This window comes from Callospermophilus lateralis, unplaced genomic scaffold (assembly GCF_048772815.1).
Source record: "Callospermophilus lateralis isolate mCalLat2 unplaced genomic scaffold, mCalLat2.hap1 Scaffold_183, whole genome shotgun sequence".
NCBI lineage: Eukaryota > Metazoa > Chordata > Mammalia > Rodentia > Sciuridae > Callospermophilus > Callospermophilus lateralis.
The window spans coordinates 2,151,842-2,164,489 of NW_027512861.1; the positions used below are offsets into that span (position 1 = coordinate 2,151,842).

The following is a 12,648-nucleotide window of genomic DNA, read 5'->3' on the forward strand; positions in this document are numbered from 1 at the left end:
GTTACCCACCAACCAGCATGGCTTTGCCAGCATTCATCCTCACTGTGACCCTGTCAAGACAGTGGGAGAGCGGCTTTGCCAACACTTTTTCTCACTGTGACCCTGTCAAGACAGTGAGTGGGGGATGGCCTCCACCAGCTTCTCTTAAGGGGAACCACTTCCAATTAAGTGACATTCCTCAACATCCTGACTGAAACACAGAGTCATCATACTCAACAGATAATCCAAAGCCTAAAATTCATGTGTGTGTGTGTGTGTGTGTGTGTGTGTGTGTGTTTATTTTTCTCATCCCTCTTTGTCCCTCACTGGAAACTACTAGTTTGGCTATGCTGGTTGAGGCATCACACAGTGGACAATGGGCACTGATATTGCAAGAAGTCAAAAAGAGGCAGGCCATAACATGGTGTAAGCAAAATACAGAAGCATGCATTGGGCCTAAGTCTAAAGCAACCAAAAAGGAGGTGTCAGCACTAGACTGAGAACTCCAAGCCCTCTGCTGAAGTGTCTACACTGGCTGAGGATTTAATATAATTTTCTCATTCCAATACCCCAGACTATGACTCTAATGCCTGGATTTGGATGTTTTGCCATTTTCAATTTCCCAACATTGATCTTACACAACTAGTCTTTGTATGGCTATCTTCTACCTTGTGCTGAAAATCCTAACACCTTAGGTGACAAAGTATTCTACATTGTGAGTAGTGTTCCAAGACATAGTGAATAAAGCACATATAGAACATAACTGCCCCTCTTCCAGTATGCATGGCTTTATTTCTGTATCTAGACACAAGCTGTTATAAAAGTCTTATCACTGCAGTATTTTATTATGGATAGTCCAATTCACTTTGTTTAATAATAATCCAGAAGCAACCTGGATTTACAATCTGTAAAATTTTTAAAAGACAGATAAATAATGCATAATTTAAAAGTAGAACCATAAAATTATAAACCTTACAATCATGATAACTACTTTTAATATAAGTGAGCAAACAAATTCTTAACAAGTAATTTTGTCTTAAATTGTTAGACCAAAGGTAAATACTAAATTGTATAAGCAGCAATAAGTAAGTCATTTTCAATGATGTGCAGGCATGCCTTTTATCTCCATATTTTGAAAATATCCATAATTATATTTACAAGCAGGGGTCACAGCTATATTTTAACATTTTTTAAAAAAAGGAAAAGTAAGTAGGAATACATGTATATTGTACTCATATTAAAAAAGAAGTAATGATAAAAAAAACAAAATAAATATAAACTATTACCTATAATGGAACAGAGAATAAATTTAAAGAAACGGAATCAAAGTCAAACCTGTTGGAATATATCATGTTACATGTTATTGTTATAAGAAACCCAGATTTCATTGTTAGAGACAAAATAAAAATATAAAAAAAATAAATTTGATTTGACATTCTAAGAATTCATGACTTTTCAAATGTATTTCCTTGTTCTGCCTAATGAAAGGGCTTAGAAGCAATGTTGTCCTAAATTTTAAGATCCTAAATGCCAAGAAGCAGGAACACAGGTATTTGTAGTCATATTATTCCTACTTTTCCAATTATTTAAACATTTTATATTAAAAAATGTAAAAAAAGAATATTGGTGGGCTGGGGATGTGGCTCAAGTGGTAGAGCACTCCCCTGGCATGCACAGGGTGCTGGGTTTGATCCTCAGCACCACATAAAAATAAAATAAAGATGTTATGTCCACCAAAATCTCAAAATAAATATTAAAAATTCTCTCAATTCTCTCTCTCTCTCTCTCTCTCTCTCTCTCTCTCTCTCTCTCTCAAAAAAGGAACGTTGTTCATTATAATTCTAGTAATGATATTATCTGCAGGTAACAATTGTAAACCCTGGGGCAGGGGTAATGATCTGAAGTCACTGAAGTGGTGCTCAAAGCAGACAGGTCCTAAAAGACATTTGGTTCCTCAAAGAAGAAAACCTCACGAAAATCCAGGTTTTTGTAGCTTTTCCCAGAGCACCTTCCACTGCTCTGACTCCTTTTCTTAATATTGGAGTGGTGGAAAGGCTCTTTTTTTTCTCTTTATCCCCATCTCCTGCTGGCTCACAATTGCCTCAGATTCTACGTATAAGCTTTTCCTTTACTAGGATATTAGTTTCTGTCAACCCACCTCCAAAGTGTAATGAACATATAGCCCTATGTGATTCCCAATCTTAAATAGGATCTTCTGAGTGAGACATTTCCTGACTTCCCAAACTTTATCTGATTCTGTTAAGATAAAGAAAGCTTATTACAGAAATAAGGAAAACTATTGTAACACATACTTCCTCCTATTTTCTGGTAATAAAGGATGCAACAATTAATTTTAGGAGGTGAATATCTACCAAAATGTTCAATAAAAATGTTTAATCAAATTTAGTTACATTAAGATAAGGTGGTTTCATTATCCAATGATTTGAATTTTCCCACCTACTTTTGAGAAAATTGAATATACTTTCTGCTATACAAGAGTATAGAATATATTGATTGCATTTGCCTTGAAATGTGGTTACTGCTTGCTACATTGAAGTGTGATGCTTGACATTATGTGTCAACTTGGCTTGAATAAGTCTCAAAATTTTGATGAAATTCCCTTACAGAGGTTGCTATGAAGATTTCTTTAGATGTGGCTGATATTTAAATAGATTTTCAGTAAGACAAAATACCTGTCATAATTTGATCCAATCATCTGAAGGCTTTATGAGAAAAGACTGAGTTCTTCTAAAGAAGCATGATTCTGCTGCCAGACTTCCTTTAGACTGAAACTACATCATCATCTCTTTTCTTGCCCACAGGAGTGCTCTGCAGATTTTAGAATTATCAATCTCAGCAAATGCCTAAAACTAAAGCTGTATCCCCTCTCCTCCCGCTACCCCTCTCCTCCTCCTCCTCCTCATTCCTTCATGCCTTCTTCATGCCTTCTGCCATTCTTAGATTATCTGCCTGTGAGAGACACTGGCTAGGGAAACTTGTATTAGCCAGAGACAGCACTATGCTCCAAAAATAAGAGAGACCCTTTGGATTAGAGAAGGGTAAAAATAAACCTCAGAGTTATTGTTGGTAAGCTGTGATTGTTGCTGTGGTTTTATTAAGCAATAATTTTTTTCTGACATTGTGCTGGTTTTCAGAGATTATGAGATAGTCCCCATTTTAAAAATAAAACACAAAAATATATTTCTTCATTCCATTAGTGAGCTGAGAATGGTTTTTATTTTCTTTCAAGTTTTTTGCCCAATTTTCTTGATGCAGCCCCCATATTTGTAAGTTTCACTGAGACTAGACTAGGACATACCTTTGTCCTTCAAATGGAGCATATGTTTCTATTTCAAAGTCTGTGGCCCACGTGTACCTTGGGTAAGAACAATGAATGGAAGAGTTGCCAAAATTATAGTATCCTAGGGGAAAAGCAATGTAGACTAATTGTACTCTCTAAAGAGTAAAATAAAGAATAGGCTTCTTTGCTTAAAGCCAAAATTATTTCTATATATCTCTAGTATTTAAAAGTTCTCAAGAAAGCATCCCAAATTTATTCTTAGGACTATAGAATATGATGGCCTTAAGGCACCACACTAGAGGTAGAAATGAGTTTGAGTGGATGACATCTTTTTAAATAGAGAGAAAGAGTTTTCTGATGTTAATATAAATGTATACTTTGATTGATTTTTTTGGAAACCTCTCAAAATATTTTAGATGAAAACACGAGTCAGTTAAAATATGATAATAAAATCAAATCTTTTGTACATATTTGTGTCACTATATTTTTATTTTGGAACTGGTTTTAAGACTGAACTTAAATTTTATAGCAATGAGTTATCAATTTATTATTTCTGCTGTTTTTTCTCTTTTGTATTGATCACTAGAAAAACACAAGCTTGCAAGAGGAAATGTCAATATTTCAGACTAAGCAGAATGGAGGCTACCCCCTAACTTTTCTGACATTAAATTCAGAAGAAATATATTGATAGGAGATATAGAAATCAAAAGCAAAAAAAGAAAAAGAAAATTAGCTCAACTGGGCTTAAAATCTGAGAGTAGTATTTAGAGCTAAGAAATAAATTCGAGTGAAATGCATCTTAGAATAAAAGCAAAACCAAAATTCCAGTGAAGAAACCAAACCATATATGTAAGATGGAAAGAGTAAGACAATTCATTGGAAAAGCTAAAATTCTAGTAGAAATGAGATTAGAAAGAAAAAGAAGATGCAAAATGGATGAAAATGAAAAGAGAAGATCTGTGAGATCTGAATGCTGTGAGAGTTTCATTTAGCAGGGCAGAGGCTCCTCCATTGCCTTCAGGTTGGATGAGTCCCCAGGCCTTTCTAATGAAAGAGTCGCATATTGTGATTTCCTCATTTCTCTCTAATGATGACGCTATCAAAAAGTTCCTCCTTAGCTCTGATATTTGGAACTTTTCCCCACTCACCAAAACTCAAAATAATTATTAATTGGAGAAACTGTTTTTTTTATCAAAACAAATGCTGTTCTTTGATGATTTTCTCTATTCATGTTAGTTTTAATGTTTTTACAACTTATTGGTGTCTTTCCCCTTACTAAACATGACCTTTTTGTTTTAATTAATTTTAGCATTTACATGAAAGAATACTTTGTATAGATTCATTTATTCAGTGTTTTGACCTTAATAACACTCTCTGGGAATAAAGTTATTTTCCATTATTTTGTTATTGTTGTTGTTTTTCCAAATGAAATTATGCTCTTTTTATGCATGGTATTATATTTGAAGAATGCTAATGCAATAATGAAGCCATACTCAAGCTATTTCATAGCCAAAAATGTTGTTTAAGCACCCACCAATATTGTGACTCTCTTTTAAGCTACAATTTTATGCACTTCCTTTTGTTTGCTGTTATTTCTAGGGTCTTGAATTTCCAACTAGACTATAAAATCCTCCATAATAGCAACAGTATTTTGATGCTTTTATGACCTCCTTTGATATTGGTATAGTGCTCAGTAAAATGTGCATTTGAATGAGTGTGTGTTGAATTGATACAGTTCTTAAACATGCATATAATTGAGTCATGTGACATCTCTGAGTTGTCAAGTTTTTGAGTTAAAAGGTACTTAAATTAAAGTAGCAAGCTTCCTTAAAATTGATAAGATTTTTCTAAAATCTCATTATTCCTAATTCAATTTGTTAAAAAAGATGCATATTTCAAGATCCAACAATTTTAGAATATCACTTATTCAATTGCATTTTTGCTATTTAACTTTAGAAATCTTAAATAAATCTTATTTAGTATACATCTTTTCTTTTTGGCAAAGAATATACTTAAAGAGTTAGAACTACATAGGTTCATTTTTGGCAAGAATTCTTACTATATTGGTAAGGTTCAGTTGTTTCTTTTAAGATATTTGTATTTCTTAAAAGCTTCACAACAAACAATAACAATATGTGAATTATGTGAAACTGAAGTTAATTCTGTATGTTGTGCATAGATTTATCTTCTCATATACTAAAATATTTGCTGTCCTGAACACATTTTTACTGGCTCTGGTGCAATATAAAACTTTGGTAGCTCTCAGTTTTCCTAAACATTTTTTTAAAGTTTTTTTTTGTTGTTGTTGTTCTAGGTCAGAATTCTTTTTGTGTGTGTGAAAGTTCTTGACTTAGAATTTTTTTAAAAAGTGTAAGAATTATAAAAACTTTCAGATCCATGTTGTCTTAGAGATTTATTGGTTAAAAATTAACTTTTTAGTACTTAAAGCTACTCTTTTTTTAATATATACTTTTTAGGTGTACATTGACAGAACACAATGCCTTTATTTTTATGTGGTGCTGAGGATCGAACCCAGGTCCCACCCATACTAGGCGAGCAAATCCCAGCCTTCAAAGCTACTTTTTATGTGAAGTTGCCTGTATGCTTCTCTCTTTCTCTCCTTCCCTCACTGAATCTTGATTTCTATGTTATCTATTTGTCAAAGCCATCAGACTTCCATCTGTTTAATAAAAATAGTGTAAATGAAACATTAGTTTTGTTATAATTAGTTGGTATCTTAATAATTTTAAAGAATTTTTTATCAATTTCTTTTGGTATTTATGCTTGTAAGAGAAAAATATCATTGACTTTCATACAAATACTATTAACATTCTGAAAATGGTGAATCCACATAATGAAAAATTTGTGTTCACTTTTATGTGCAAAATACAATAATTAAACAATTTAGGGTAGTTTTTCAGGCCTATTCTGTAAATTTTCATCCAGGAGATGAGGCCTGAACATATTTTGAAGCAACTGTGTTCAGGGAAGTGAAAATATAATATACTGGAATTATGTGAAGAGGGTAAAGAGATCAAGAAAGTTCAGATCTGTCATTATTTAGAATTAGACTTCATCCTTTAGTTGGTATAGAATTGTAAAAAAAAATAAATAAAAAAAATTGAAAATTGAACAAGACAGTATGTTAAATTGAAAATTGAACAGGACTGTATGTGATATGTATTCAAAGGTAATAAGAAAGATAATTCTTTTTGTTCTTTTTAGACAATTTCTAGGGTGGCTCATGGATCCCAGGAGGAGAGATCAGAGTAAAGTGGAATTATATCACTTATTAAAAAGAAATAAGAACTCAAGAGAGAAGAAAGGAGTTTAAATTTACCTAATAAAATACCTTCCTTAGCCTTTTTTTGACAACAGATAAGTAATGTGCAGATGTAGTGACAAGATGTAGAGCAAGGCACATCTCCCACACCAGCCACATGAACACCCAATAATCATCACACTTATAAACCAAAAGTATATTTATTCTATTTTTATAAGTTATAATAAAGATTGTTGTCATGATGAAATAAATGATTAAAGTTTAATTCTTTTTATATAGGTCATAAAATCCATGCAATTATATCTTGGTTAGTATAACAAATTGAGTCATATCATAATTTTATCATAATCATATCATAACTTCATGATATACAAAGAAATTTGATGTCAGGAAAATAACTAAAAGAATGGTCTGAATACTTTTTTTCTGCTATTTTTTCCATTTTTTTCTGAACCTTTCATTCTGTTATAATTCAGTTATCAATTTCATTTATCAATGGACATGTATGAAGTTCTAACATATATTTCAAACTAAATGTACTTGAGAAGTTCACTTGAAGTATGCACTGTAGTGTAAAACAGGAAGTTATATAAACTTTTCCATGTCCTTCTCGATTATGACCATCCTTATTGCTATTCTCCTTTCAGTACTCAGAATCAAACTAAATATCTCTGCTCAGTCTTTGTCAGTGCCAGATTTAGTATTTGTGCCATTTAGTATTTATGTCCAATCAAGTTTCTTAACCTTTTTGAGGCCATAGATTCCTTCTATGAATTTTGCTTAAAAATATTTACATCATAAAGTAGTTCTGAGACTTGGATAAAATAAAAAATTATTTAGAATATATAGTGCCTCAAAGAGATGCTAACACTATATGTCAATAATATCTTGGTGTATCTTTAATATTACTTGTTTGCATTTTAAATCCTATCAGAAATATGTTTTAAAATTTATTTTTATAAAATAGAAAAAAATCTAGCACTGACAAAGATTGAGCATAGACAAATTTTAATAAATTTGAAATTTTTAATAAAAAATTCTGTGTTATCATCATAGTTTTTTTCTCTATATATTTTACCTTATCAAATTAAACAGCTAAAATTGATATTTCTAAATATGAAATTAAAACCAACTGTGGCTCTACAGTGATCTTTAAAGAATATTATAATTAATGATGTTCTTATTAAGATAGTATGTCCAGATATTTATGCAAATTTTTGATTTTGAAAGCCAAGGTAAAGAGCACATGCATTAAATTTGACATTAGGATAGGATAATTTTTCCTCAGTTTGCCCTTATTTTAAATAAACTATTCCCCTCCCACTGTGGCAAAAGATGTGTAGAATTTATTCATACTTTACTCTTCAAAAAGTTCTTAAGAGTAAAGGAAATGTCATTTAATATTTTATGACATATCAGTTGAGGAAAAACTATGTGAATTCTCCTTTAACATCTAGATAAATTTTCCCTCTCCTTGCATCCCCTTAATATGCTAATTAAGGTGTGGAGCATTACAGAGTATTGTATGGATTGCTGCAATTAAGTGCACATCTCTAAGCAACATAGAGCCATTATGCAAAACCATTGTGAACAGATGATACATTAAGCAGCACAGCTCTGCTGTGTATCTAGTCCTTGATACTGAAAAATTCTGCAGTTGAGATGAAATATGCAAATAGAAAATCCACACAAGGTCAGAGTGAGAAGGCCAAAATGCCACCCTTTGTTGGTTTCAAAATGAGAAATCCATTTCTGCTGCATAATCAAGTTAAAATAGAAAAATAAATCCGTCAAAGAAAATTCAGATATTTCTCCTCCTTTTTTCTTCTTTGTAAAATAATTCCTTGACATTTGCCACTAGAGATAAATAGAAGAATTATTTTCACTGTGTATTATTCCTCTGGGGTGATTTTATACTTTTATTAATTTCCTAACATTTTCCCTCTTGTATTTACTCTAATGAGAGAAAATGGTGATGAACCATTACTCAAGAAGTCATCCATGATCATTGCTTTATTTATGCTTTTCCACTCTCTGAGTTGCCTTGAGAAAGAGTCTTTTCATTCTTTTCTTTCTCCATCTTAAGTACAACAATAATAATAAGCAAATAAATGTATATACTTTATTTTCCTAATAGGATAAAATGATTAATAAATGGTGAAATGATTTTTATTTAGGTAAATAAATTTGTAGTTGTTTCTCTTTTGTGTTCATCTCAGGTGCACAGGAGTCATCTCATGATTTTCTGCATTTTGTCTCATGCTATTCTCCTAACTCACCTTTTTCTTATCCTTCATCCCTAATGCCCACTTCTCTGTTTATGCAGATTTCTAATGAGTTTTATGTATGTACATGGATAAATATAAATATGTCTCACTAAATAAGTCTTCTGTGCTTAATTACTATAGCTATAATTCAATTTTATACATTTAAAATTGTACAAATCCAGTATAATTATCTTAACATTGTCTCCAACTTCTCCTGATTATCTCTAATTCTGGCATTTCTGTGAACAATGCCAAAATAAAGTGATCATGTCTATGTTTTTTTCCAAACTTTTTCAAGAATTGCTCTAAACTTAAATCTATGAGTAAAATAACTGGAACAAAGGATATATTACATTTAACTTCATTTATATTCAGAATAATTCAATGATCTAAATTTTTATTTAAGTATTAATTTTGTATACATAAATTTAGAGTATTCACATATTTAAAGATTTTCTGAGCAAGATGTAGATACTATTTATTTTATGTCTTGAGATATAAGGATCTCTCTTTTTTAATTTTAAGAGAAAAAATTAGATTCATAGAAAAATTGACGGAAGTTACAGAGACTTTTTATATACTCCTTGCCCCACATGAGCAGGGCTGCCTCAAGTTAACATTCTGTGCCACTAATAATATATTAGTATTTGTTATGAGTGTGTGTGTGTGTTATACTCCTTGAAATTATACTGATATAATCAATATCCAAAATAGATAGTTTTTCTATCTAAATAGATAGTTTTTCAATATCCAAAATAGATTGATTTTCTTTTTACCCTGGCAGATTTTTATTTTTAATATTTAAATGTTTGAATTATTAAATAGTTAGCCATATGCTTTTATTTCCTTTTAGCTCTCTAATGTGATGGATTAGACTGTAAGACTTCTTGATATTGAACCATGTTTGCATTGTTGGGATAATGCCCAATTGATTATGTATTTTTTTTCTTTAAAAAATAACCTTTTCCTATTCTGGTGAAGGAGACATAACACAAAATTTCCTCTTGTGATTACTATGAAGCATACAGTTCTGTGGCACCCAACTAACACTACCATGCCATGTATTGTTTTGTAGTACATCATTAAATTTTCTTGTCAGGATTTTGTATCTAAAAGCAGAAGTGAGGAAAAATGAGACCATAATTTCATTGAATTCTTGCTCACTGATTTGGGAACCCAGGTTTCCCAGCCTTCTAAATAAGCTGCCAGCTTTCACTCTGTTTGCTAGAAATCCTTGCATGGGAGCGAAAGCAACAGTTTCCTCCAGGCGCATGAAGAATCACCTATAAAACCTCCCTGCTGCTGTCTCTGTGACATTTTTGGGTGCATTTGAGTGTAAATATTTTATGGTTACTTTTTGTCTGTGCTAGGCAAGCACTGTACTGATGAGCACACCATTCTTTTAAATATAACCCAATGGCACTCTTCAGTCCCCTGCCTGGCCCCTCTGCCAGGCCCTACCTCTGATTCACCTCTTCTGCAGCTCCTGATTGTGTTCTTCTAACTGATACTATAGCCGCTTTCTCTGCTGCTCCAGGGGCAAGTGGCTAAAATCCTCTGAAGCCACAGTCTGCAAAGGAAAGAGAGGGTTGAGTCTGGGATTTTGAAGCTGAAGCTTCCAGGTGCTGCACACTGCTGAAGATTCAAGTCCACCTTCCTCCCCTTCCAAATATCTTGGGAGCATGGTCATAGACAGAGTGAAGAAGGAGTGGGACCCAGCTGGCTGCAGAAAGCAAGCCTACGGTCCACCACCTTGCTGATGGGGGGGCCAGTGCCATCCCTCCTCCCACAGTCCTCACTTACCCCCATGGCCTCCTGGAAGGATCTGGAAGGATGATAGCCACAGATTGACTGACTTACTGATCTCACTCAATAAGACCAAGGGATCATAGACATAGCTGGTAAGGGAACCCATTAGGCAAGGCCAAGGACATGACACCCTCTAGGGGGAAGAGGGTTGGGGGGGCGTGACTACCAGCTGGGTCCAGGAGGGGACAGGCAAGGAGGAGGCAAGGGCAGAAAATGAAGATGGACAGAAGGATAAACATAAGTATGGATGCAGAGAAGCAAAAGCAAAAAAGAAATAAAAAAATAGTAATAATATCCCAAATCAAGATGCATAATCACACAGAAAATACATGTAAGGGCAACACAAAATCTGATAGGTAACAAGGAGGACATTAGACTCAGAGAAAGAGGTCACACCTCTCTCTACCCCATCTCCTACATCCCTTGACTATTAGGTCTAGGGGCTGGAACAAGGATGCTATAGTCCACTGGGCTTTCTGGACTCAGTTTAGAAGGAGGTACAGGAAGCATTTGCATGAAGAAAGTCTTCAGACACAGGCCAAAGTGGCATGCCACTCATAGAGGGCTGTGGAAGGCAGGAAAGGTCAGGGGTTACAGCTTAGGAGGAGAGGACTGAAGACCAGACTGGCTGGTGCCAGTGGGAGGTGTCTAAGGCATACTAGGGAGTCAGGAGCTGTCCAAGATATAAACCGGTGGTGTAAGGGTGTATGTCTGATGCTGAAAACACACAAACAAACAAAAAATACCAAAACTATAGAGCATAAGAATCCATCAGATGGATAGAGATCTGGGGTTAGGGGCACTCCTAAAAGAAAGGAACACAAACTGTCAGTCCAGCACGAATTCCACCAGCAGATCTTCTCCCAGCATCCCGAGCATCAGCAGACAGATGCCACAGGACAACATCCTGCCCTCCTCAGTCTCAGGGGACTCCCAGGCCAATGTGCTACTGACTTGCCTTCCTTCCCTCCAGCCCAGGAACGTAGCAAAGAGGAAAAGTATGGTCCAGGACTCAGCGTTCCTGTGGCTGGGCTCAACTCATTAGGGCCTCAGCTGTCCCCACTCACTGTCTTCTCACACAACATTCTGGGCCCCCACCTTGCTCTTCCTGCCAAAAGGCCAGCACTTGGCACAACTATGGCCAGGGCCCTGGAACTTAGGCTCTCCATCTGAGCAGGTGTCCAGGCCATTTTCTGAGTGTGCACAGATCACAGGCTGGCTGAAGTCCTCAAATTCTACATCACCAGGGCGGGCATAACCTGACTTGTGCACCTCTATGAGAATCTGGGTGTCCTGGGGGAAGGAACAGTGGGTGGGCAGTCAGGGGCAAGGCCCTACCTAGTTTGGGAGATTCCCACAGTGCCCACTCATTGGCCTACTCAGGCACCCACATTCTTGGCATCCACAGCTTAAGCAGCCACCTTCATGTCCTCAAAGCACTTGGTAATGATGAGTAACACCTGCAGTTCCATCTCTGACAGCAGCCAGTACCCTGATTTACTGATCTCACTGAAGGTGGCTCTATACTCTTCCCTGACCTGCAGTTTCTGTGGGGACAGGGAAAAGGCATGAAACACATGAGTGGAGGCAGATCAGGTATAAAGCATTCTGCAAATATGATGGTGCCCTAACTGTCAGCACTAGCTCCTACCCAGTGTGGTGGGGAAGACACACTCCTGTAGGCAGAGCTGCAACATAGGCCTGGGGGTTGAAAATGAGTTATAAACTGTAAATTGCTTCAGGTCAATTTGGTAGCACTTGTGTTTTGACACAAAGTTATGGAGTATATCTTGTTTCCAATGTTTATTTAGTATAAGTGATTTCGGATCTGTATGTACTTTTTTTGGTAAATTATTTTATTGAAATTATTATTTGAAGTGATAATTTTTTCATTGAAATAAAAATTTACAAAGAATAGGTAACTATCCCCAAGGAGTTTATTGATTAAAAATATCAACTAGTTGTCTATTTTATCTGCACATAATTAGTGGAAGTTTTAGTTGTTTCAT

At 34.8% G+C, this 12,648-nt stretch overlaps 1 protein-coding gene and 1 pseudogene across 2 annotated transcripts in view; one reads left to right on the forward strand and one right to left on the reverse strand.

Annotated features, from left to right (window-relative positions):
• The window catches only part of LOC143390007 (3',5'-cyclic-AMP phosphodiesterase 4D-like), a 224,630-nt gene that overhangs the window by 162,955 nt on the left and 49,027 nt on the right, over positions 1–12,648 (forward strand). The window lies entirely within an intron of this gene.
• LOC143640342 (small nucleolar RNA U13) lies at positions 6,653–6,761 on the reverse strand (annotated as a pseudogene).